This window comes from Lolium perenne, chromosome 4 (assembly GCF_019359855.2).
Source record: "Lolium perenne isolate Kyuss_39 chromosome 4, Kyuss_2.0, whole genome shotgun sequence".
Taxonomy (NCBI): domain Eukaryota; kingdom Viridiplantae; phylum Streptophyta; class Magnoliopsida; order Poales; family Poaceae; genus Lolium; species Lolium perenne.
In genome coordinates this window covers 253,139,038-253,166,626 of record NC_067247.2, presented here as the reverse complement: position 1 = coordinate 253,166,626, position 27,589 = coordinate 253,139,038, and the positions used below count along the sequence as shown (strand labels likewise).

Genomic DNA, 27,589 nt, shown 5'->3' with positions numbered 1-27,589 from the left:
ATTGATAATCAACTTGACATAGTATTCCATATTCATCGGATCCCAACAAACACAACATGTAGCATTACAAATAGATGATCTTGATCATGATAGGCAGCTCACAAGATCTAAACATGATAGCACAAGAGGAGAACACAACCATCTAGCTACTGCTATGGACCCATAGTCCAAGGATGAACTACTCACGCATCAATCCGGAGGCGGGCATGGTGATGTAGAGCCCTCCGGTGATGATTCCCCTCTCCGGCAGGGTGCCAGAGGCGATCTTCAGAACCCCCCGAGGTAGGGTTGACAGTGGCGGCATCTCTGGAACTATTCTCGTATCGTGGCTCTCGGTACTAGGTTTTCGCGACGGAAGGATTAAATAGGCGAAGGGGCAGAGTCGGGGGGCTCTCGAGGGGCCCACCCCATATGGCGGCACGGCCAGGGGTGGGGCCGCGCCCCCCTATGGTGTGGCCGCCTCGTGTCCCCTCTTCGTCTCCTCTTCGGTGTTCTGGAAGGCTCCTGTGTAGGATTTCTGAAACCAAAAACAGCAGAAAACAGGAACTGGTGCTTCGGCATCTTGTTAATAGGTTAGTACCGGAAAATGCATCAAAATGATGTAAAGTGTATATAAAACATGTGAGTATTGTCATAAAACTAGCATGGAACATAAGAAATTATAGATAAGCTTGAGACTTATCAAGCATCCCCAAGCTTAGTTCCTACTCGCCCTCGAGTAGGTAAACGATAACAAGGATAATTTCTGAAGTGACATGCTACTATCATAATCTTGATCAATACTATTGTAAAGCATATGAGATGAATGAAGTGATTCGAAGCAATGGTCTATAGTTTGTTAACAAATAGATAATGACTAAACAACTGAATCATATAGCAAAGACTTTTCATGAATAGTACTTTCAAGACAAGCATCAACAAGTCTTGCATAAGAGTTAGCTCATAAAGTAATAGATTCTTAATAGAAGGTTTTGAAGCAACACAAAGGATGATTAAGTTTCAGGAATTGCTTTCAACTTGTAACATGTATATCTCATGGATATTTGTCAACACAAAGTAATATAACAAGTGCAATAAGTAAACATGTAAGAATCAATGCACACAGTTGACACAAGTGTTTGCTTCTAAGATAGAAAGAAGTAGGTAAACTGACTCAACATAAAGTAAAAGAAAGGCCCTTCGCAGAGGGAAGCAGGGATTACTCATGTGCTAGAGATTTTTATTTTGAAAACATGGAAACAATTTTGTCAACGGTAGTAATAATTCATATGTGTTATGCATAAAACCTCCTATAAGTTGCAAGCCTCATGCATCGAATACCAATAGTGCCCGCACCTTGTCCTAATTAGCTCGGACATCCATGGATTATCATTGCATTACATATGTTTCAACCAAGTGTCACAACGGGGTACCTCTATGCCACCTGTACAAAGGTCCAAGGAGATAGATCGCATTTGATTTCTCAATTTTTATAGATCTCAACTTGAGGACATCCATACAGGGACAACATAGAAAACAGATAATGGACTCCTCTTTTATGCTTTAAGCATTCAACAACAGATAATATTCTCATAAGAGATTTGAGGATTAGTGTCCAAGCTGAAACTTCCACCATGATACATGGCTTTGGTTGGCGGCCCAATGTTCTTCTATAACAATATGCATACTCAAACCATTTAATCATGAGAAATCTCCCTTACTTCAGACAAGACGAACATGCATAGCAACTCACATGATATTCAACAAAGGTGTAACAGGTTGATGGCGTCCCCAGAAACATGGTTACCGCTCAACAAGCAACTTATAAGAACTAAGATACATAAGCGACATATTCATTACCACAATAGTTTTTAGGCTACTTTCCCATGAGCTATGTATTGCAAAGACAAGGAATGAAATTTTTAAAGGTAGCACAAAAGCAATTTACTTTGGAATGGCAGAAAAATACCACATAGTAGGTAGTTATGGTGGACACAAATGGCATAGGTTTTGGCTCAGGGTTTTGGATGCACGAGAAGCATTCCCTCTGAGTACAAGGCTTTGGCTAGCAAGGTTGTTTGAAGCAAACACAAGTATGAACCGGTACAGCAAAACTTACATAAGAACATATTGCAAGCATTATAAGACTCTACACTGTCTTCCTTGTTGCTCAAACACTTTTATCAGAAAATATCTAGACTTTAGAAAGACCAATCATGCAAACCAAATTTCAACAAGCTCTACAGTAGTTCTCCACTAATAGGTTTAAACTACATGATGCAAGAGCTTAAACATGATCTACTTGAGAGCTCAAAACAATTGCCAAGTATCAAATTATTCAAGACAATATACCAATTACCATATGAAGCATTTTCTGTTTCCAACCAAATAGCAATAAATGAAGCGACTTCAACTTTCGCCATGAACATTAAAAACGAAGAACACAAGTGTTCAAATGAAAAAGCGAAGCGTGTCTTTCTCCCACACAATGAATGCTAGGATCCGATTTTATTCAAACATAAACAAAAATAAAAACAAACAGACGCTCCAAGTAAAGCACATAAGATGTGACGAAATAAAAATATAGTTTCACTAGAGGTGACCTGTTAAGTTGTTGATGAAGAAGGGGATGCCTTGGGCATCCCCAAGCTTAGATGCTTGAGTCTTCTTGAAATATGCAGGGATGAACCACGGGGGCATCCCCAAGCTTAGACTTTTCACTCTTCTTGATCATATAATATCATCCTCCTCTCTTGATCCTTGAAAACTTCCTTCACACCAAACTCAAAACAATCTCATTAGAGGGTTAGTGCATAATCAAAATTCACATGTTCAGCGAGGACACAATCATTCCTAACACTTCTGGACATTACCCAATGCTACTGAAAGTTAATGGAACAAAGAAGTCCACTCAACACAGTAAAAGAGGCAATGCGAAATAAAAGGCAGAATCTGTCAAAACAGAACAGTCTGTAAAGACGAATTTTTTTGAGGCACTTAACAGGCTCAGATGAAAAAGCTCAAATTGAACGAAAGTTGCGTACATATCTGAGGATCACACATGAATGTTTACATCATTTTACGAGTTTCCTACAGAGAGATCAACTCAAATTCGTGACAGCTAAAAATCTGTTTCTGCGCAGGAGTATCAACTTTACTATCAAAGACTTTACTTGGCACAACAATGAAATAAAAATGATAAGGAGAGGTTGCTACAGTAATATCAACTTCCAAGACACAACAAAACAGTAGCAAAATAAGAAACAACATGGGTTATCTCCCAAGAAGTGCTTTTCTTAAACGCCTTTCAGCTAGGCGCAAAAAGTGTAAATCAAGTATTATCAAGAGAAGAAGCATCAACATCATAATTTGTTCTAATAATAGAATCAAAAGGCAACTTCATTCTCTTTCTAGGGAAGTGTTCCATACCTTTCTTAAGAGGGAATTGATATTTAATATTTCCTTCTTTCATATCAATAATAGCACCAACAGTTCGAACAAAGGGTCTTCCCAAAATAATAGGACAAGATGCATTGCATTCAATATCCAAGACAACAAAATCAACGGGGACAAGGTTATTGTTAACCGTAACGTGAACATTGTCAATCCTCCCCAAAGGTTTCTTTATAGAATTATCAGCAAGATTAACATCCAAATAACAGTATTTCAATGGTGGCAAGTCAAGCATATCATAGAGTTTCTTAGGCATAACAGAAATACTTGCACCAAGATCACATAAAGCATTACAATCAAAATCATTGACCTTCATTTTAATGATGGGCTCCCAACCATCTTCTAACTTCCTAGGAATAGAAGCTTCAAGTTTTAATTCCTCTTCTCTAACTTTAATGAGAGCATTTGTAATATGTTTTGTAAAGGCCATATAGCACTAGCATTAGGACTTCTAGCAAGTTTTTGCAAGAACTTAATAACTTCAGAGATATGAAAATTATCAAAATCAAAACCATTATGATCTAAAGCAATGGGATCATTGCCCCAAAACTCTGAAAAATTTCAGCACTTTTATCACAAACAGTTTTAGCAGTTTCAGGCAATTTTGCATGCTTTGTATTAGAAGTAGAAACATTTCCAACACCAATTATTTTACCATTGATAGTAGGAGGTTTAGCAACATGTGAAGCATCAACATTACTAGTGGTGGTAATAGTCCAAACTTTAGCAAGTTTTTCTTCTCTTTCCCACCTAGCATGCAATTCAGCCATCATTCTAATATTGTCATTAATTCGAACTTGGATAGCGTTTGCTATAGCAAATGACTTAATATCTTTATCTTCATTAGGCATAACTTTCAATTTTAAAAGATCAACATCAGCAGCAAGACTATCAACCTTAGAAGCAAGAACATCAATTTTACCAAGCTTTTCTTCAACAGATTTGTTAAAAGCAGTTTGTGTACTAATAAATTCTTTAAGCATCTAAAGGTATAATTGTTGCACCCCCATCAAGCCCTCTCAGGCTATCCACGGTGAGCACTAGACAAGAAAGGAAAGGGCACTGGCCACGCTAATGCTTCATGGGTTGGGTCACGTGTTGGAGTCTGCTTGGCTGAACTGAGAGAGAAAAAATACAAGTGGCTTAGCTGAGAGAGGAGAGAAAATATCTCTGCCTCCACGTTCTCTCTCCCCTCCCAAACCTTATCCTTTTCCGTCCCAATCTTCATGGCGGCGGCCGAGGCGACGGACCGGAAGAAGCGGCAGCGGGCAGCCACTGCCGTGCAAACGGTGGGGACGCACGACCACGACGAGGAGGCACACGCGGAGGATGCCGCCAGGCCGTCGACGAGCGCCCCGCGTGCCCTTCGTGGTGTGCTGCGCCGCGTCCGCGTCGTCGACGCCGCGACCGCCGAGGTAGCACATCGTCACGCCGAAGATGTCGCCGTCGTCGGGAGCAGCGTCGCCTTGTCCTCGCCATCGCCGGGACCAACACCTCCTCGCGTTGTCGACGCTGACACCTCCTGGTCAACAGCCGTGCGGAGCAGCAGCCCTCGCTAGGGGGCCGGCGACTGCCGCGGGGGAGAGCTGACGGCGTAGCAGGCCCCAGTTCGTCAAGGAGGGCGTCGACTAGCAGGGCAACTGCTTCCCCTCTTCTTCCTTTTCCTTGCAATGGAGGGCGTTGTGAGTTTTGTTCGGCCGTCGTCGTTCTTGGCCAAAAAATATGCTATAGACGGTGGTGCAGCGCCCAATTCGTCTAGGAGGGCACCCACGACCAGCCCAGGTGCCTGCCCTCCTTCTCCTTTTTTCCCTGTAGAGGGAGCCATCCAAGTACACAGCCAATTATCTTATCCTGAGACCAACTGAATGGTGGAGTAACTACTCTTCAGTAACAAGATTGATTCAATTTCTGGCATATTGAAACTTCATACTTTCTTGCTCTATTATGTGGCTGTTCTTGCAGGATAAGGAGTTACGACAAGGTGGAGATAGTGAATCGGCAAGATGCAATGCTTATTCATTTATTTTCGGTCCCATAAAAAGTAGGATTCCTGTGGAAAATCCCAGTCCCCCATTTGCTGGCCTCTTGGGCTCATCTTGTACTTTTCTGGCATAGGATAAACTAGGCATGGGAGAATTACGAATTTCACCTGCTGACCACTGTCCATTATGTGGTGTTTAGTACGTCATATCACAATTGTAGGTTATTTTTTATATATGCTGGATTATTAGGTCACTTCTTCCGATGCTCTCTTATATTATGTTTGCATTTCATTTCAGAAAAGCTGATCTCATGTGGATTTTATGGTAAATCATACAATAAATTTATGTTATCTCGGAAGTACTAACTTCTACAGTATAGTAGCAAGTCAAGCTAGAAGGTGAGCTCACTTCTTCAGTACATAATCTCACATGTTTATGTTAGCATTTCATTTTAAGATTTCCTATTTTCTTTGTTCTTGTGGTAAAGCTTAGAAGAAAATTATGTTATCTATTGAATATTGCTTATAATTCTCAAGGTGAAGCAGCACAACGCAATGTTAGGAGATGGGTTAATGAATATTATTTTTGTGGTAACCGATGGCCTGCTCCCTTAAGTGGAAGGGGAATATGTTTGACGGAGATGGATAGGCATTGTGTGGTAATATTACCTTCACTCTTGTCCAATATTTCCTTCGCTTTATCTCGCTCCTGTTGCAGTTCGTCTTGCACCTCAGACCGTCTTTTTACTGGTAATCAGGTATAATGGAAGGAGGCGCAGATGTGGACACCCGAGTCGTTCACGGTGCCGACACAGTCATCCTCGCCCTTGGCGAGTACGAGGCGTTGCTAAACCACCTGACTGAGACACCCAGGAACCAAAGTGAGCCTCTCCTTACCTAGATGAATTCCTCGAACATGGATAAGTTGGGGATGCCTTATAGCGGACTCAATACACATGAGAAGTGTATTTAGTTTGTAAGGAAAACAATCCAGCCAATAAAATATTTTCATGTGTTTTCTTATTTGTGAAGAGAATTGTTGATTGCCTCATTTTCTGATAAATTTAGTTTATATTTCAGTTGCAAGTATATGTATAGTAATTCTGCTGCCTGTAGTTATGCTCTTGGCTTAGATATTTTGCTTAAAAATTAAATTCAAGTTTACAACGCATCTCTAAACAATTTCGAGTCTGGTTCTTGAATGATGTTTGTGCCAGCTTTTCCCACAAGAGTCTAAAATGCAGTTATGTTTCATTTTGTGTTGTAGGAGCTTTAGGACTAGGGTTAAGCAATTTTGATTATGTTTCGGCCACTTCTACCTTTCCCATCTCTTCTCCAGCTTTTAGTGACACTTTTTAGTTTCATGCTTGCTAAGAACATCGGTGTACACCATATCATATCCTATATTATTGTTGGACAGTGATAGTTTGTTATTAGGCCAGCTACAGATATGATCCAACTATTTTTTTCTTGTGATAGACTGATAGCTACTTGATTGCTTTCGAGTGGTAGATACAAGATATTACAAAATATATATATGCTACTTATTCATGGTCATTACTAAGGCTGCCAAACCCAGTTAGATTTGTCCGTAGCTTCATATTCACGATTCTGCTGCTACATTACTTCTTTTTGCCGCTTTCCGATATATTTCCCGATGCATCTTCTCAGGCTTTTGGTGTAGTCAATCTGAGTATTAACATACATAATTTTTTTGTAAATGAAATCTTTTATTTTCTGATATGATTGGTTTGCTCTACTCCCTTCTGTCTTTTGATGTTACAGATTGTTATTTTTTTTGTTCTATTTGATCGCCTCTCTCAAATTTCCGTATCACCCCTTTTGACTTGTCTTTCCAATATATTTTGCAGTCCATAAAGGGCTTCTTTGGCCTTTGTTTGATCTGTGTCATGTTATTGTTCTTCCAGGTGTCTTCTCCCAGCCGGTCAGGAGGAAAGGCGCAGGACGGTGCCGGAGCTGACCTCACACCTAGGACTTTGCCGGGGTTGGCCCTCTCGCAGGTGCCTAGACTCTCCTCTTCCTCCCTTGCTTTCACTCTTCTTTTTTAATTCCTAGAACATATCGTCTTTGTGTGTGCAGATACTTTCTTTTATCTGTTCGTTTTCCTCATTTTTGTGCAACTGAATTATATTAATATTTGATGGATTTATATTGAGAAATTTAAGCATTTGTAGATCCATGAACACGCCCTCCTAATTTTCACTAACGGGTTATTGCAACAAGGTAATATATGATATTCATTATATGTTCATGTTCTGCTTCTCAAAACTTATTTTGGCATCTATACGTGATAATTAAGGCTTATTCCTATTTTATAAGATTTTTCTTAAATTATGTTCTTATCCATATGGAATGGTTGGGTTCCAAGTGTCCCCACACTTGCATTTTTGCGCTTCGGCTAGCTAACTTGATCTTCCTTTTGTCCTACCTGACCCCCAGGTCGTAACTTGGAAAAGAGAAGCTCTCTCTGTGTGAATTATTTGCCTATTTGACTAGCATACCAATTCTGGGATATTGTTTGGACTTGGGACATTGGGAAGGAGCATGTTAATTTGTTCGATGAACAATTAAGTAAGTTGCTATACATTTGAAAGCTTGATCAGAAGGAACTGGACAGATAAATCTTGAGTGTATGCCCATTTCTTTTGTGTATTTTTATTTATTCTGTATTTGGTTCAGTTATTGCAGCCAGTAGCGGACTGCAATTTAACCTGAGCATTACACCATTCTCTCGTAAAAAATCAATTCCAGGAACAGTAACATGAGAAGATATGCAAATTTTTCAAATGCAGTTCGGAGAACGCCACCTATTCTCACAAAACTTACTACATCCTGCGCTTGGAGCATTTGCTCCCATTGCTCACAACCTGTTCAATGAGCAGTTGGATCTCCAATAATAGGTCAGCCTCTCTCTGGTCCATGTCATCAAGCAGGCTTATAATTAGATAAAGCCAATATTAGGTAACTTGTGGTGCATATTCAGTGTGCTTCCCTATTAAATAGTTGCAACTGAAAATAAAAGCACAAATGGTTTAGGGAGTTGAAGACTTACAAACCTGGCTCTGTGTTCAATGTGGTTCCTATGGTGTTGGGGACTTTGTACCACAAATATTGCAGGTTGTTTCGCGTATTAGAAAGTTTAGCCATAGTTTGCAGTTTGAAGAGTTCCAATTCACGAGCGTGCTAATGGATACCTTTTTTTTTTAGATAAAAGGCACACAGGTGCCCGACTTTGAATTAACAAAGCCCGTAACGGCCAGAGTGTTACAGAATGCTGAAGAAACAGCTTACAGGCAACGAATACATCAAGAAAAAAGAAGAGAAAATGAAGAACAGCTTGAGCATCGATGCCATTGTCCAGCCAAGAAGTCCCGCTGCAGAAGAGGAAGTTGGTGAAGAAGACCGCCATTGAGGAACTCACGCCGACGTCAAACTGAAGCAGGGCAAGCAAAGTCACACAGCCATCCGTTTCCACCTCCGAAGAAAGCACCCTGCTTTCTCACCCCGGATCGAGGGGCGCCGCACCTGTCAGGAGGTAGAGCAGCTCACCTTGAGCACGGAGGGACGAACGTAGACCTGCTGCCGGAGAAGAGGACTCCGAGCACTACCGCCTCGCCATGCCGTCACCCACGAACAACACCACCAACCGCAGCACCAACCATTGCACACCAGACATAAGCTATCAGGGGCAGACAAAGAAGATGCGGTGAAGATTAGCGCCGGAGCTACCCAGCTGACCAAGACCAGCTGCAGCACCACCACTCTTGAGAAGCAACCGCTACCAACTGCTTACCATCCCCTGCCAAACTTATCCACCAACCTCGCTATCTCAAGGCGACGCCTCCAACAAGGAAACGACGCCGGAGCGCCGCCGCCGCCCAAGCCGAAGCTTTTGGTTTTCACCCGAGAATAGGGAGGTTAGGGAGGAAGGGGATGTACCTAGATATCGCCTTCAAGAAGGAGAACGGCGCCAGCAGCGTCGTCGACATCGTGGCCGCCACAGTCGGCCAAGGGTTTCCCCTGGTACAAAACCCCTCCTCCCTAACCTGCCCACCGAAACAAAATCCAGCGCCGAGGAGGTGAGACAAGCAGCGCAGGGAGGAGCAGCCATCTTCAAAATTGGCGAGAGAGGTCCAACTGGGCAACCTCGGCACCACGCCTACACCCGCCGCGCCCACACCGCCCACACGGCCGAGGACACGGACTGCAGCACCGACGGCCGTCGCCCGCCACTAGGACGACGCCGCCCTCTCCATGGTCCGAGGCCGCTGCCTCGGCATCCACACTCCCCCGCCCCGACCGACCCGAACGGCATAGGCAGAGACCCAACAGGAGATTGAACGCCCATCACGTGAGACTCGCAAAGCACCACGAAGAAAAAGCACACCTTTGCTGCCAAAAAACCCCAGATCTTGGCCAACCACAAAGCCATGTACTCGCAGGATCCGGCTCAAGCGGGACAAGGATGGAGAGGAGTGGAATCGGAGGACACCTGACGGAGCACACCGCGTGCAGCAGGGCCTCGATCAGCCAGCAGACTCCCCCAACCCAGATCCGGCGGCCATGGTCCCCTGACCAGCACCACTTGGACCCGGCCTACAGCATGAAGACCTTGGTGCAGATTCGACGGAGCTCGACGGAGGGGCGCCGCAGTCCAAGGTCAGGCCCGGCCAGCGCCGCCAGGAAGCCGGGGACGAGCGCGCCACCCGCTGGAACGAGAGCGCTCGGAGTCGCCTCGCCGCCGCCGTCCTCGAGGGCCACACGGGCTTTCCCGTCGGCGGTCTCCGGCGGCGGCGAGGAGGAGGAAGGAGGTGGAAGGGGGCCCGAGGAGGCTAGGGTTTGGGGGCCGCCCGTGTCGCCCCAGAGAGGAGCGACGCGGGGGGATATTTTCCCGACTCGCTCCCAATGGATACCTTTTTTCAGTTTCTTATTCATGTGTACACTGATACATTGTTGGGTGTGTTCTCATTTAGCGAACTTGATTGTAGTATGTAGCTTACAGATAATTAACTCTATGCAAAAAATTCTGACAATCAAATTATGTTAACCAACTAATTGCTAAATTAAGTGTTACCGCCATAATAGTTTACTTTGTACTCAAATAGGAGGATTTGGAGAGATTTCAGAGATAGTTAGTTGCTGAAGGAACAACTCAGAAAAATATATAATGTTTCCTTAGCTTATAAGTTTAGATGGGAGGCAGTCCAAGCTTCAGAAACTCTCATTTAGTTAGGTATAGCCTAGCTCATAGCTTGAATGGGAGCACCTTTCCTTGGACAACTTTTGGGTGGTAACGAAATTACACATCTGTCAATATTTTCAGAATTATGATGTTTAAACAATCAATAGCTGAGAGGTAAGGGAAGGAACATATAGTACACAACTGTCTTTCCTTAACATTATGGGTGTTCAAATCATCGATTATGCAGAGTTGACAAATATGTAGTACACTGAACTTTTTTTTATTCAGTTGCATCTGTTTAATTTATCCTCTAAATGGATATTAAATACAACCAATTCTAGGTATCTGAATTTGGAGGAATTTTATCTGGTTGGCATAGGTTCTTGTTTTAGTAAGATTTCAAAGTTACTTCAACAGTACATACTTGGACATACTCACTTAGGATGCTGCTTTGTTACTTTGTTTTGCTCAGTGTAGCCTCACTGATGCCTATATATTTTAGTAACAGTATTTATATTTTGTGTCTCATACCGTCTTGTAAAAGGACTTCACATTATGAAATAGTAATAGTTATATAACTTTGTAAGAGCATTCATTATGTTTAGTTGTTGGATATAAAAAATTTCATATGGTAATTTATCTATAAATGTCTACTGTGCTTCTAATACCTGGCATCCACTATTCTGTCTCCATGTGTTAGGTAATATCATCATCACTGTTAGCAATGGCAACTCTTACCATCATTTTACTACGAGTAGAATTACAAAGTGATGGTGTTGACAGTGCGAATACCGAAAGCAAGAGCCATTTAAAAGTTCGATCTGCCGCATTGTCATCTGCTAAAGCTGCACTTTCCATGCATAAATATTTCATTGATTTTCTGAGGTCTAAAAAACCTTTTATACAGTCGGCTATATATACTCTCCTTACAAGTTATGTCAAATATGTTCCTCATGTTTTCAATGAAGAAGCCATGAAGATTGGTGCCTTCAGTGAAAGGGACCCATTGTGTCACTCTGCTATGTTGATGTAGTTCTTGTTTTTTCTAAAACATTTCAATAGGATTGGTCATATTGCAATGTCGACACGGTTGTCCTCAATCGGGTTTGGCCGTTCCTACAAAATGAAAGATACGGGTCTAAACATGCCTCATACCCTCTAATTGTTTACTTTTGGATTCTATACCACCTAAAGAAGTTGCTGCAGAGCAATTTTTTCAAGTTCATAAAAAATCTTTGGCTGGTAGAAACCAGAGGAAGTTATCAGCTGCTAACACTTTGGCTTACTTTACTGCCTTCAAACAGAGTTTATTTGTGGCTTCTTAAAAATGTGCCAAGGTATCTTTTTCAAATTTTCGCCGTTTTATTAAGTTTGATTTCATTTTGTTAAAGTCTCCAGTTTCTTAGTAGTACCCCTTCTTTTCGGAAATTATGTAGTAAATTCTTCAGACTATATTGGCAAGTCTTATAACCTGTAATTATCATTAGAAGAAAACCTAGATGTACTTCCCAGTTTGTTGTCTGAAGATGAAGAAGCAGCTACTGACACTGTCTCATAAAAAGGCATTGTTGGCGACGAATGTGGGCCACCTATTTACTATTATAAGGATTTGGGAAAATGTATCAATGAAATTTTATCTTCTACTGTTTACTATTATTGGGTTCTGGGGAAATGACTATTTACTATTATGAAGAATAAGCTACTGATGATCACCATCTATCTCATAAAAAGTCATTGTTGGTGGTGAATGTGCGCCACCCTGTTTAGCGTTGTCAAGATTCTCATGTACAACTTCTCTGGGTTTGCAGAACGAATATAGATGAGTAATTGGCATGTGTTATGGATCTTGAATCATTGTATACTACTGCCTACTAATGTGTGTCTTTGTTTGCTATAATATCATTTCCTTTTACTGTAACTAAAAGGGAATTGATACGTGTTTTTGATGTTTTGTCTTGGATTATAATTGAGTAGCTTCGGACAGAATGTTGTGTGCTTTTCACTGAGTTGCTTTATTAATGCAGTTACATGTACAACTTCATCCTCATTGACATTCAGAAGATCACTAATTTTAATCAATCGTACGATGGGTCTTTTATCATCTTCATACAAAATCTGCATCGACGACATGAGTTACACGGGATCGTGCGCCAAGGCGCACATCTAAATCTAGTGACTTCAATACCAGAGGGTGCACTCCTACTATTGTTGTAATAATTACCATAACCATTACCATTATTAGAAGGATATGGCCTATAGTTGTTACCAAAATTATTCCTATAAGCATTGTTGTTGAAATTATTACTTTTAATGAAGTTCACATCAACATGCTCTTCTTGAGCAACCAATGAAGCTAAAGGAACATTATTAGGATCAACATTAGATCTACCATTAACAAGCATAGACATAATAACATCAATCTTATCACTCAAGGCAGAGGTTTCTTCAACAAAATTTACCTTCTTACCTTGAGGAGTCCTTTCAGTGTGCCATTCAGAGTAGTTGATCATCATATCATCAAGAAGCTTTGTTGCAGCACCCAAAGTGATGGACATAAAAGTACCTCCAGCAGCTAAATCCAATAGGTTCCTTGAAGAAAAATTTAATCCTGCATAGAAGGTTTGGATGATCATCCAAGTAGTTAGTCCATGGGTAGGGCAATTCTTTACCAAAGATTTCATTCTTTCCCATGCTTGGGCAACATGTTCATTATCCAATTGCTTAAAATTCATAATGCTACTTCTCAAAGATATAATTTTAGCAGGAGGATAATATCTTCCAATGAAAGCATCATTACATTTAGTCCATGAATCAATACTATTCTTAGGCAAAGATAGCAACCAATCTTTAGCTCTTCCTCTTAAGGAGAAAGGAAACAATTTCAATTTTATAATATCCCCATCTACATCCTTATACTTTTGCATTTCACAAAGTTCAACAAAATTATTAAGATGGGCAGCAGCATCATCAGTACTAACACCAGAAAATTGCTCTCTCATAACAAGATTTAGTAAAGCAGGTTTAATTTCATAAAATTCTGCTGTAGTGGCAGGTGGAGCAATAGGAGTGCATATGAAATCATTATTATTTGTGCTTGTGAAATCACACAACTTAGTGTTTTCAAGAGTATTCATTTTAACAATAATAAAATAAGTAAAGCAAAACCGAATTAAGTAAAGTAAAACAAGTAACTAATTTTTGTGTGTTTTTGATATAAAGAAAGCAAACAAGACAGAAAATAAAATAAAGAAAGACAATAAACAAAGTAAAGAGATTGGATGTGAGAGACTCCCCTTGCAGCGGCGCCAGAAAATATGCTTGATGACGCGTGAAGCACACGTCCGTTGGGAACCCCAAGAGGAGGGTGTGATGCGTACAGCAGCAAGTTTTCCCTCAGTAAGAAACCAAGGTTATTGAACCAGTAGGAGATGAAGGCCACGTGAAGGTTGTTGGTGAAGGAGTGTAGTGCAGCGCAACACCAGGGATTCCGGCGCCAACGTGGAACCTGGACAACACAATCAAAATACTTTGCCCCAATTTAACAGTGAGGTTGTCAATCTCACTGGCTTGTTCTAAACAAAGGATTAAACGTATGGTGTGGAGAATGATGTTTGCTTGCAAAGAACAACAGAGAACGATGATTGCAGTAGGTTGTATTTCAGATGTAAAAGAATGGACCGGGGTCCACAGTTCACTAGTGGTGTCTCTCTAATAAGATAAATAGCATGTTGGGTGAACAAATTATAGTTGGGCAATTGACAAATAGAGAGGGCATAACAATGCACAAACATATCATGATGACTACTATGAGATTTACTTAGGGCATTACGACAAAGAACATAGACCGCTATCCAGCATGCATCTATGCCTAAAAAGTCCACCTCCGGGTTAGCATCCGCACCCCTTCCAGTATTAAGTTGCAAACAACAGACAATTGCATTAAGTACTGTGCGTAATGTAAACAATACAAATATCCTTAGACAAAGCATTGATGTTTTATCCCTAGTGGCAACAGCACATCCACAACCTTAGAATTTTCTCACATCCTTTGTCCCCGAGATTCAATGGAGGCATGAACCCACTATCGAGCATAAATACTCCCTCTTGGAGTCACAAGTATCAACTTGGCCAGAGCCTCTACTAGCAACGGAGAGCATGCAAGATCATAAACAACACATATATGATAGATCGATAATCAACTTGACATAGTATTCCATATTCGTCGGATCCCAACAAACACAACATGTAGCATTACAAATAGATGATCTTGATCATGATAGGCAGCTCACAAGATCTAAACATGATAGCACAAGAGGAGAAGACAACCATCTAGCTACTGCTATGGACCCATAGTCCAAGGATGAACTACTCACGCATCAGTCCGGAGGCGGGCATAGTGATGTAGAGCCTGATGGAAGGAATAAATAGGCGAAGGGGCAGAGTCGGGGGCGCCCGAGGGGCCCACCCCATATGGCGGCGCGGCCAGGGGTGGGGCCACGCCCCCCTATGGTGTGGCCGCCTCGTGTCTGATGACGCGTAAAGCACACGCTCGTTGGGAACCCCAAGTGGAAGGTGTGATGCGTACAGCAGCAAGTTTCCCTCAGTAAGAAACCAAGGTTTATCGAACCAGTAGGAGTCAAGAAGCACGTTGAAGGTTGATGGTGGCGGGATGTAGTGCGGCGCAACACCAGGGATTCTGGCGCCAACGTGGAACCTGCACAACACAACCAAAGTACTTTGCCCCAACGAAACAATGAGGTTGTCAATCTCACCGGCTTGCTGTAACAAAGGATTAACCGTATTGTGTGGAAGATGATTGTTTGCAGAAAACAGTAGAACAAGTATTGCAATAGATTGTATTTCAGTAAAGAGAATTGGACCGGGGTCCACAGTTCACTAGAGGTGTCTCTCCCATAAGATAAACAGCATGTTGGGTGAACAAATTACAGTTGGGCAATTGACAAATAAAGAGAGCATGACCATGCACATACATATCATGATGAGTATAGTGAGATTTAATTGGGCATTACGACAAAGTACATAGACCGCCATCCAACTGCATCTATGCCTAAAAAGTCCACTTTCAGGTTATCATCCGAACCCCCTCCAGTATTAAGTTGCAAAGCAACAGACAATTGCATTAAGTATGGTGCGTAATGTAATCAACAACTACATCCTTAGACATAGCATCAATGTTTTATCCCTAGTGGCAACAGCACAACACAACCTTAGAACTTTCTCATCCTTTGTCCCAGGTGTCAATGCAGGCATGAACCCACTATCGAGCATAAGTACTCCCTCTTGGAGTTACAAGCATCTACTTGGCCAGAGCATCTACTAGTAACGGAAAGCATGCAAGATCATAAACAACACGTAGATATAACTTCGATAATCAGCATAACAAGTATTCTCTATTCATCGGATCCCAACAAACGCAACATATAGAATTACAGATAGATGATCTTGATCATGTTAGGCAGCTCACAAGATCCGACAATGATAGCACAATGGGGAGAAGACAACCATCCAGCTACTGCTATGGACCCATAGTCCAGGGGTAGACTACTCACTCATCACACCGGAGGCGACCATGGCGGCGTAGAGTCCTCCGGGAGATGATTCCCCTCTCCGGCAGGGTGCCGGAGGCGATCTCCTGGATCCCCCGAGATGGGATCGGCGTTGGCGGCGTCTGCGGAAGGTTTTCCGTATCGTGGCTCTCGATGCGGGGGTTTCGTCACGGAGGCTTTAAGTAGGCGGAAGGAGCAAGTCAAGAGGCGGCACGGGGGCCCAAACCACAGGCCGGCGCGGCCAGGGGTGGGGCTGCGCCGCCCTAGGGTTTGGCCACCCCGTGGCCCCTCTTCGTTTCGTCTTCGGACTTCTGGAAGCTTCGTGGAAAAATAGGCCCCTGGGCTTTGATTTCGTCCAATTCCGAGAATATTTCCTTACTAGGATTTCTGAAACCAAAAACAGCAGAAAACAGCAACTGGCACTTCGGCATCTTGTTAATAGGTTAGTTCCAGAAAATGCACAAATATGACATAAAGTGTGCATAAAACATGTAGATAACATCAATAATGTGGCATGGAACATAAGAAATTATCGATACGTCGGAGACGTATCAGCATCCCCAAGCTTAGTTCTGCTCGTCCCGAGCAGGTAAAACGATAACAGATAATTTCTGGAGTGACATGCCATCATAATCTTGATCATACTATTTGTAAAGCATATGTAGTGAATGCAGCGATCAAAACAATGTGTATGACATGAGTAAACAAGTGAATCATAAAGCAAAGACTTTTCATGAATAGCACTTCAAGACAAGCATCAATAAGTCTTGCATAAGAGTTAACTCATAAAGCAATAATTCAAAGTAAAGGCATTGAAGCAACACAAAAGAAGATTAAGTTTCAGCGGTTGCTTTCAACTTGTAACATGTATATCTCATGGATATTGTCAACATAGAGTAATATAATAAGTGCAATAAGCAAATATGTAGGAATCAATGCACAGTTCACACAAGTGTTTGCTTCTTGAGGTGGAGAGAAATAGGTGAACTGACTCAACATTGAAAGTAAAAGAATGGTCCTCCATAGAGGAAAAGCATCGATTGCTATATTTGTGCTAGAGTTTTGATTTTGAAAACATGAAACAATTTTGTCAACGGTAGTAATAAAGCATATGCATCATGTAAATTATATCTTATAAGTTGCAAGCCTCATGCATAGTGTACTAATAGTGCCCGCACCTTGTCCTAATTAGCTTGGACTACCGGATCATCACAATGCACATGTTTTTACCAAGTGTCACAAAGGGGTACCTCTATGCCGCCTGTACAAAGGTCTAAGGAGAAAGCTCGCATTGGATTTCTCGCTATTGATTATTCTTCAACTTAGACATCCATACCGGGACAACATAGACAACAGATAATGGACTCCTCTTTTATGCATAAGCATGTAACAACAATTAATAATTTTCTCATTTGAGATTGAGGATATATGTCCAAAACTGAAACTTCCACCATGGATCATGGCTTTAGTTAGCGGCCCAATGTTCTTCTCTAACATTATGCATGCTTAACCATAAGGTGGTAGATCTCTCTTACTTCAGACAAGACGGACATGCATAGCAACTCACATGAAATTCAACAACGAATAGTTGATGGCGTCCCCAGTGAACATGGTTATCGCACAACAAGCAACTTAATAAGAGATAAAGTGCATAATTACATATTCAATACCACAATAGTTTTTAAGCTATTTGTCCCATGAGCTATATATTGCAAAGGTGAATGATGGAATTTTAAAGGTAGCACTCAAGCAATTTACTTTGGAATGGCGGAAAATACCATGTAGTAGGTAGGTATGGTGGACACAAATGGCATAGTGGTTGGCTCAAGTATTTTGGATGCATGAGAAGTATTCCCTCTCGATACAAGGTTTAGGCTAGCAAGGCTTATTTGAAACAAACACAAGGATGAACCGGTGCAGCAAAACTCACATAAAAGACATATTGAAAACATTATAAGACTCTACACCGTCTTCCTTGTTGTTCAAACTCAATACTAGAAATTATCTAGACCTTAGAGAAACCAAATATGCAAACCAAATTTTAGCATGCTCTATGTATTTCTTCATTAATGGGTGCAAAGCATATGATGCAAGAGCTTAATCATGAGCACAACAATTGCCAAGTATCACATTACCCAAGACATTTATAGCAATTACTACATGTATCATTTTCCAATTCCAACCATATAACAATTTAACGAAGGAGAAACTTCGCCATGAATACTATGAGTAGAAACCAAGGACATACTTGTCCATATGCTACAGCGGAGCGTGTCTCTCTCCCATAAAGTGAATGCTAGGATCCATTTTATTCAAACAAAACAAAAACAAAAACAAACCGACGCTCCAAGAAAAAGCACATAAGATGTGATGGAATAAAAATATAGTTTCAGGGGCGGACCCTGATAATGTTGTCGATGAAGAAGGGGATGCCTTGGGCATCCCCAAGCTTAGACGCTTGAGTCTTCTTGATATATGCAGGGGTGAACCACCGGGGCATCCCCAAGCTTAGAGCTTTCACTCTCCTTGATCATGTTGCATCATACTCCTCTCTTGATCCTTGAAAACTTCCTCCACACCAAACTCGAAACAACTCATTAGAGGGTTAGTGCACAATAAAAATTAACATATTCAGAGGTGACACAATCATTCTTAACACTTCTGGACATTGCATAATGCTACTGGACATTAGTGGATCAAAGAAATTCATCCAACATAGCAAAAGAGGCAATGCGAAATAAAAGGCAGAATCTGTCAAAACAGAACAGTTCGTATTGACGAATTTTAAAATGGCACCAGACTTGCTCAAATGAAAATGCTCAAATTGAATGAAAGTTGCGTACATATCTGAGGATCATGCACGTAAATTGGCTTAATTTTCTGAGCTACCTACAGGGAGGTATACCCAGATTCGTGACAGCAAAGAAATCTGGAACTGCGCATTAATCCAAATCTAGTACTTACTTTTCTATCAACGGCTTAACTTGGCACAACAAAACACAAAACTAAGATAAGGAGAGGTTGCTACAGTAGTTAACAACTTCCAAGACACAAAATAAAAACAAAGTACTGTAGGTAAAAACATGGGTTGTCTCCCATAAGCGCTTTTATTTAACGCCTTTCAGCTAGGCGCAGAAAGTGTGTATCAAGTATTATCAAGAGACGAAGTGTCAACATTATAATTTGTTCTCATAATAGAATCAAAAGGTACCTTCATTCTCTTTCTAGGGAAGTGTTCCATACCTTTCTTGAGAGGAAATTGGTATTTTATATTACCTTCCTTCATATCAATGATAGCACCAACAGTTCGAAGAAAAGGTCTTCCCAATATAATGGGACAAGATGCATTGCATTCAATATCCAAGACAACAAAATCAACGGGGACAAGGTTATTGTTAACGGTAATACGAACATTATGAACTTTACCCAAAGGTTTCTTTGTAGAATGATCAGCAAGATTAACATCCAAATAACAATTTTTCAGCGGTGGCAAGTCAAGCATATTATAAATTTTCTTAGGCATAACAGAAATACTTGCACCAAGATCACATAAAGCATTACAATCAAAATCTTTAACCTTCATCTTAATGATGGGCTCCCAACCATCCTATAGCTTTTTAGGAATAGAGGCTTCGCGCTCTAGTTTCTCTTCTCTAGCTTTTATGAGAGCATTTGTAATATGATGTGTAAAAGCCAAATTTATAGCACTAGCATTAGGACTTTTAGCAATTTTTTGCAAGAACTTTATAACTTCAGAGATGTGGCAATCATCAAAATTCAAACCATTATAATCTAAAGCAATGGGATCATCATCCCCAATGTTGGAAAAAATTTCAGCAGCTTTATCACAGCGATTTCAGCAGTTTTAGCAGTTTCAGGCAGTTTCTCGCGCTTTGCATTAGAAGTGGAAACATTGCTAACACCAATTCTTTTATTAGTATTAGTAGGAGGTGCAGCAACATGTATAGCATTAGCATTACTAGTGGTGGTAATAGTCCAAACTTTAGCTACATTCTTCTCTTTAGCTAGTTTTTCATTTTCTTCTCTATCCCACCTAGCACGCAGTTCAGCCATTAATCTTATATTATCATTAATTCTAACTTGAATGGCATTTGCTGTAGTAACAATTTTATTATGATGATTTTCATTAGGAAAAACTTTTGATTTCAAAAGATCAACATCAGCAGCAAGACTATCGACTTTAGAAGCAAGTATATCAATTTTCCCAAGCTTTTCTTCAACAGATTTGTTAAAAGCAGTTTGTGTACTAATAAATTCTTTAAGCATGGCTTCAAGTCCAGGGGGTGTGTTCCTATTATTATTGTAAGAATTCCCATAAGAATTACCATAGCCGTTGCCATTATTATAAGGATATGGCCTATAGTTGTTACTAGAATTGTTCCGGTAAGCATTGTTGTTGAAATTATTATTTTTAATGAAGTTTACATCAACATGTTCTTCTTGTGCAACTAATGACGCTAACGGAACATTATTAGAATTAACATTAGGCCTACCATTCACAAGCATGGACATAATAGCATCAATCTTATCACTCAAGGAAGAGGTTTCTTCGACAGAATTTACCTTCTTACCTTGTGGAGCTCTTTCTGTGTGCCATTCAGAGTAATTGATCATCATATTATCAAGAAGCTTTGTTGCTTCACCAAGAGTGATGGACATAAAGGTACCTCCAGCAGCTGAATCCAATAAATTCCGTGAAGAAAAATTTAGTCATGCATAGAAGGTTTGGATGATCATCCAAGTAGTCAGTCCATGGGTTGGGCAATTTTTAACCAGAGATTTCATTCTTTCCCAAGCTTGAGCAACATGTTCAGTATCTAATTGTTTAAAATTCATTATGCTACTCCTCAAAGATATAATTTTAGCAGGGGGATAATATCTACCAATAAAAGCATCCTTGCATTTAGTCCATGAATCAATACTATTCTTAGGCAGAGATAGCAACCAATCTTTAGCTCTTCCTCTTAATGAGAAAGGGAACAATTTTAGTTTAATAATATCACCATCACCATCTTTATATTTTTGCATTTCACATAGTTCAACAAAATTATTAAGATGGGCAGCAGCATCATCAGAACTAACACCAGAAAATTGCTCTCGCATAACAAAATTCAGTAAAGCAGGTTTAATTTCAAAGAATTCTGCTGTAGTAGCAGGTGGAGCAATAGGTGTGCATAAGAAATCATTATTATTTGTGGTTGTGAAGTCACACAACTTAGTATTTTCAGTGTTGGCCATTTTAGCAACAGTAAATAAAACAAACTAGATAAAGTAAATGCAAGTAAACTAATTTTTTTGTGTTTTTGATATAGCAAACAAGATAGCAAATAAAGTAAAACTAGCAACTAATTTTTTTGTATTTTGATTTAGTGCAGCAAACAAAGTAGTAAATAAAACTAAGCAAGACAAAAACAAAGTAAAGAGATTGAGAAGTGGAGACTCCCCTTGCAGCGTGTCTTGATCTCCCCGGCAACGGCGCCAGAAATTTAGCTTGATGACGTGTAAAGCACACGCTCGTTGGGAACCCCAAGTGGAAGGTGTGATGCGTACAGCAGCAAGTTTCCCTCAGTAAGAAACCAAGGTTTATCGAACCAGTAGGAGTCAAGAAGCACGTTGAAGGTTGATGGCGGCGGGATGTAGTGCGGCGCAACACCAGGGATTCTGGCGCCAACGTGGAACCTGCACAACACAACCAAAGTACTTTGCCCCAACGAAACAGTGATGTTGTCAATCTCACCGGCTTGCTGTAACAAAGGATTAACCGTATTGCGTGGAAGATGATTGTTTGCAGAAAACAGTAGAACAAGTATTGCAGTAGATTGTATTTCAGTAAAGAGAATTGGACCGGGGTCCATAGTTCACTAGAGGTGTCTCTCCCATAAGATAAACAGCATGTTGGGTGAACAAATTACAGTTGGGCAATTGACAAATAAAGAGAGCATGACCATGCACATACATATCATGATGAGTATAGTGAGATTTAATTGGGCATTACGACAAAGTACATAGACCGCCATCCAACTGCATCTATGCCTAAAAAGTCCACTTTCAGGTTATCATCCGAACCCCCTCTAGTATTAAGTTGCAAAGCAACAGACAATTGCATTAAGTATGGTGCGTAATGTAATCAACAACTACATCCTTAGACATAGCATCAATGTTTTATCCCTAGTGGCAACAGCACAACACAACCTTAGAACTTTTACATCCTGTCCCGGTGTCAATGCAGGCATGAACCCACTATCGAGCATAAGTACTCCCTCTTGGAGTTACAAGCATCTACTTGGCCAGAGCATCTACTAGTAACGGAAAGCATGCAAGATCATAAACAACACGTAGATATAACTTCGATAATCAACATAACAAGTATTCTCTATTCATCGGATCCCAACAAACGCAACATATAGAATTACAGATAGATGATCTGGATCATGTTAGGCAGCTCACAACATCCGACAATGATAGCACAATGGGGAGAAGACAACCATCTAGCTACTGCTATGGACCCATAGTCCAGGGGTAGACTACTCACTCATCACACCGGAGGCGACCATGGCGGCATAGAGTCCTCCGGGAGATGATTCCCCTCTCCGGCAGGGTGCCGGAGGCGATCTCCTGGATCCCCCGAGATGGGATCGGTGTTGGCGGCGTCTCTGGAAGGTTTTCCGTATCGTGGCTCTCGGTACTGGGGGTTTCGTCACGGAGGCTTTAAGTAGGCAGAAGGGCAAGTCAAGAGGCGGCACGGGGGGCCCAAACCACAGGCCGGCGCGGCCAGGGGTGGGGCCGCGCCGCCCTAGGGTTTGGCCACCCCGTGGCCCCTCTTCGTTTCGTCTTCGGACTTCTGGAAGCTTCGTGGAAAAATAGGCCCCTGGGCTTTGATTTCGTCCAATTCCGAGAATATTTCCTTACTAGGATTTCTGAAACCAAAAACAGCAGAAAACAGCAACTGGCACTTCGGCATCTTGTTAATAGGTTAGTTCCAGAAAATGCACAAATATGACATAAAGTGTGCATAAAACATGTAGATAACATCAATAATGTGGCATGGAACATAAGAAATTATCGATACGTCGGAGACGTATCAGTGTCCCCTCTTCGTCTCCTCTTCGGTGTTCTGGAAGGCTCCATGGAAAATAAGACCGTGGGCTTTTGTTTCGTCCAATTCCGAGAATATTTCCTGTGTAGGATTTCTGAAACCAAAAATAGCAGAAAACAGGAACTGGCGCTTCGGCATCTTGTTAATAGGTTAGTACCGGAAAATGCATCAAAATGATGTAAAGTGTATATAAAACATGTGAGTATTGTCATAAAACTAGCATGGAACATAAGAAATTATAGATACGTTTGAGACGTATCATTGTCCATCACTTATAGCTACTATAACAACTACTAGAAATAAAGCTATTACACGATGAATAGACACGCAGGTCTTAAAAAATTTAAAGACAACCATTAGGCTCCTGCCAGTTGCCATAATACAATAATGAACATCTCATACATCAAATATAGTCACCATTACATCATGGCCATATCACATCACCAAACCCTGCAAAAACAAGTTAGACGCCTCAAATTTGGTTTGCATATTTTACGTGATATAGGGTTTTCGAGTAAGATCCAATCTACCTACGAACATGAACCACAACGGTGATACTAGTGTTGTAAATATAAAGAGTAAATTGAATCTTAACTATGGTGAGAGAGACAGACACCCGCAAAGCCACTTATGCAATACAAGTTGCATGTCAAGCGTGGAACAAGTCTCATGAGACGCGGTCATGTAAAGTTAGCCTGAGCCGCTTCATCCCACCATCCCGCAAGATGCAAAGTACACTAACTAAAAACAACAAAAACATCAACGCCCACAAATCCATTGTGTTCTACTCGTGCAACAGATCTATGCATAGACACGGCTCTGATACCACTAAAGGGTTCGTAACATGGAAAACAAAAATTTTCTACCATGAACATGAACAAAACCAAGATCCAATCTAGAAAGAAGCAAGATCTAATCTATGAAGATCGAGGCAACGAGAGATATGAGAGACTAACCCTCGAAGATCCAAAGTCTTACGAGATCCGATCTCGTTGTTGATGTAGTCGATCGTCCCGGTGCTGCAATCCGGCAGTACTTCTGTACTCGATCGCGCGTACGGTGTCGATGAAGTCCTTCCTCTCCCCGTTCCAGTGGGCAGCGGAGGTCTGGTAGATCCCCTCGTAATCAGCAGCACGACGGCGTGGTGGTGGTGGTGGAGTAGAAAAACTGCAGGGCTTCGCCAAGCCGGAGCAGAGCTATGGTGGAGGAGAGAGGGGGACGGCCAGGGTTTGGTGTGAAGGGTGGCTGCGCCCCCTGCCCTCTCTATATAAGGGGAGGGTTGGTTGGGGTGGCCCCCTGCGCCGGCATCTCATCTAGGGCCGGCGGCCAAGAGGGGGGAGGGGAATCCTTCCCCCCCAAGTTGATCCCTCCCTAGGGTTTTGGGGAAACCCTAAGGGTGGCCGGCCTGGGCCTTGAGGGCTTGGTGCGCCTAGCCCATTAGGGCAAGGTAGCACCCCCTCGGCCCATATGGACCCTCCTAGGGTCGTGGGCCCACTAGGGGTCCCTTGCGGAACCTTCTAGAACTTCTCGGTCTTTCACCGGAAAATTCCGAACTTTTTCGAAACCTCAGAAATTAACTTCCCTTATATGAATCTTATTCTCCGGACCATTTCGTACCTCCTCGTGATGTCATGGATCCCATCCGAGACTCCGAACAACATTCGGTCTCCATCTCATATTTCGAATCTACTTATACGACATCGAAACTTAAGCGCGTCACCCTACGGTTCGTGAACTATGCGGACATGATCGAGACTCCTCTCCGACCAATAACCAATAGCGGGACCTGGAGATCCATAATGGATCCCACACATTCAGTGATAACTTAGTGATCGATTGAACCATTAACCTATGATACTGATTCCCTTTGTCACGCGATACTTTACTTGTCCGAGGTTCGATCATCGGTATCTCCATACCTAGTTCAACCTCGTTACCGACAAGTACTCTTTACTCGTACCATGGTATGTAATCTCTTGTGACCTTGTCACATGCTTGCAAGCTAATTAGATGACATTCCACCGAGAGGGCCCAGAGTATATCTATCCGTCATCGGGATGGACAAATCCCACTCTTGATCCATATGCCTCAACTCACACTTCCCGAATACTCAATACCATCTTTAGAACCACCCATTTACGCAGTGGAGTTTGATGTAATCAAAGTACCCTTCCGGTGTAAGTGATTTACATGATCTCATGACGAAGGACTAGGTTACTATGTATCGAAAGCTTATAGCAAGATGAACTTAATGACTTGATCTTATGCTACGCTTATTTGGGTGTATGTCCATTATATCATTCACCCAATGACATAACCTTGTTATTAACAATATCCAATGTTCATGATCAGGAAACCATGATCATCTATTAATCAACAAGCTAGTTTTACAAGAGGCTTACTAGGGACTCTTTTCTGTTTACATAACACACATGTATTAATGTTTCCGGTTAAAACAATTTTAGCATGAGATGCAAACATTTATCATAAACATAAAGATATAATAATAACCATTTTATTATTACCTCTTGGGCAAATCTCCAACACTTCCAGTATTAAGTTGCAAGCAACAGATTATCGCATTAAGCAATGTGTGTAAAGTAAACAATAGAATTACCCTTGGATAAAACATTGTTGTTTTCTCCCTAGTAGCAACATCACATCTACAATCTTAGAAGTTATTGTCACTCTTCCAGAAAACGAGAGGCATGAACCTACTATCGAGCATAAATACCCCCTCTTGGAGTCACAAGCATCTACTTGGCCAGAGTATCTACTAGCAACGGAGAGCATGCAAGATCACAAATAACATATGGCATGAATATATAATCGACCTCAACATAGTATACAATATTCATCGGATCCCAGCAAACACAACATGTAGCATTACATAAAGATGATCTTGATCATGTAGGGCAGCTCACAAGATCTAAACATGAAGCACAAATTGGAGAAGACAGCCATCTAGCTACTGCTATGGACCCATAGTCGAGGGATGAACTACTGATACGTCGTAAATGTATAAAAAGTGCAACGAAGTATGAGTAGTTCATCCCTGGACTATGAGTCCATAGCAGTAGCTAGATGGCTGCCTTCTCCAATTTGTACTTCATGTTTAGATCTTCTGAGCGGCCCTACATGATCAAGAATTCAAGATCATCTTTATGTAATGCTACATGTTGTGTTTGCTGGGATCCGATGAATATTGTATACTATGTTGAGGTCGATTATATATTATTGTCATATGTTATTTGTGATATTGCATGCGCTCCGTTGCTAGTAGATACTCTGGCCAAGTAGATGCTTGTGACTCCAAGAGGGGGTATTTATGCTCGATAGTAGGTTCATGCCTCTAGTTTTTTGAAAGAGTGACAATAACTTCTAAGGTTGTAGATGTGCTGTTGCTACTAGGGAGAAAACATCAATGTTTTATCCGAGGGTAATTCTATTGTTTACTTTACACACATTACTTAATGCGATAATCTGTTGCTTACAACTTAATACTGGAAGGGGTTCGGACCATAACCGGAAGGTGGATTATTAGTCATAGACGTAGTTGGATTACTGTCTATGTATTATGTTGTAATGCCCAAATGAATCTCATAGTACGTAATCATCTTGTCATGTATGGTCGATATTCTGTAAATTTCCCAGCTGTAACTTGTTCACCTAGTATGTTATTTATCTTTATGGAGAGACACCTCTAGTGAACTGTGGATCCCGATCCTTTTCTTTACACTGATAAATTCAACCACGACAATCCTGCTCTATTTACTTACTGTAAGCTATGTTCTCTTTAATTACTGCAAATATCTCCTTCCACTCTATACGTTTAATCATTTGTGTTCAGCGAAACCGGTGAGATTGACAACCTTACTGCAAGTTAGGGAAAAGTATTTTGGTTTTGTTGTGTGCAGGATCCCCGTTGTGGCTGACACCGGTAGTGCACCCTGCCAATAAGCCAGCAACACCTTCAGAAGTCACGGCTTTCTTCTACTGGTCGATTAAACCTTGGTTTCTTACTGAGGGAAAACTTGCTGCTGTGCTCATCACACCTTTCTCTTGGGGTTCCCCAATGGTGTACAACTGCACGCTATCAATTGCATATCTCAAAACCTTGTTTTATGCTCTCTTTATCTTTTTGTTTTGTTGGAGGACTAGCACATATATTTCCTACTTACTTTATTGTGTTCAAGAGTCAAGAGTATCAAAAGAATCAAAAGAGAGGACAGAGATTCTTCCAAACAATCTCTATAGGATTTTAAAAGCATGCTTTATGATTCATAATA

At 41.3% G+C, this 27,589-nt stretch overlaps 1 long non-coding RNA gene across 2 annotated transcripts; it reads left to right on the top strand.

The window, feature by feature from the left end:
- Positions 1 to 4,705: 4,705 nt before the first annotated feature.
- Positions 4,706 to 8,587, top strand: LOC127332246 (uncharacterized). Of its 2 annotated transcripts, XR_007870287.2 has the most exons (7): positions 4,706 to 5,557; positions 5,712 to 5,812; positions 5,951 to 6,072; positions 6,172 to 6,294; positions 7,342 to 7,657; positions 7,874 to 8,005; positions 8,227 to 8,587. It is a non-coding gene; the product is annotated as an uncharacterized lncRNA (long non-coding RNA). The 2 variants fall into 2 exon arrangements; XR_007870286.2 differs by having other exon boundaries at positions 4,941 to 5,557; positions 7,874 to 8,587.
- The last annotated feature ends 19,002 nt before the right edge of the window (positions 8,588 to 27,589 follow it).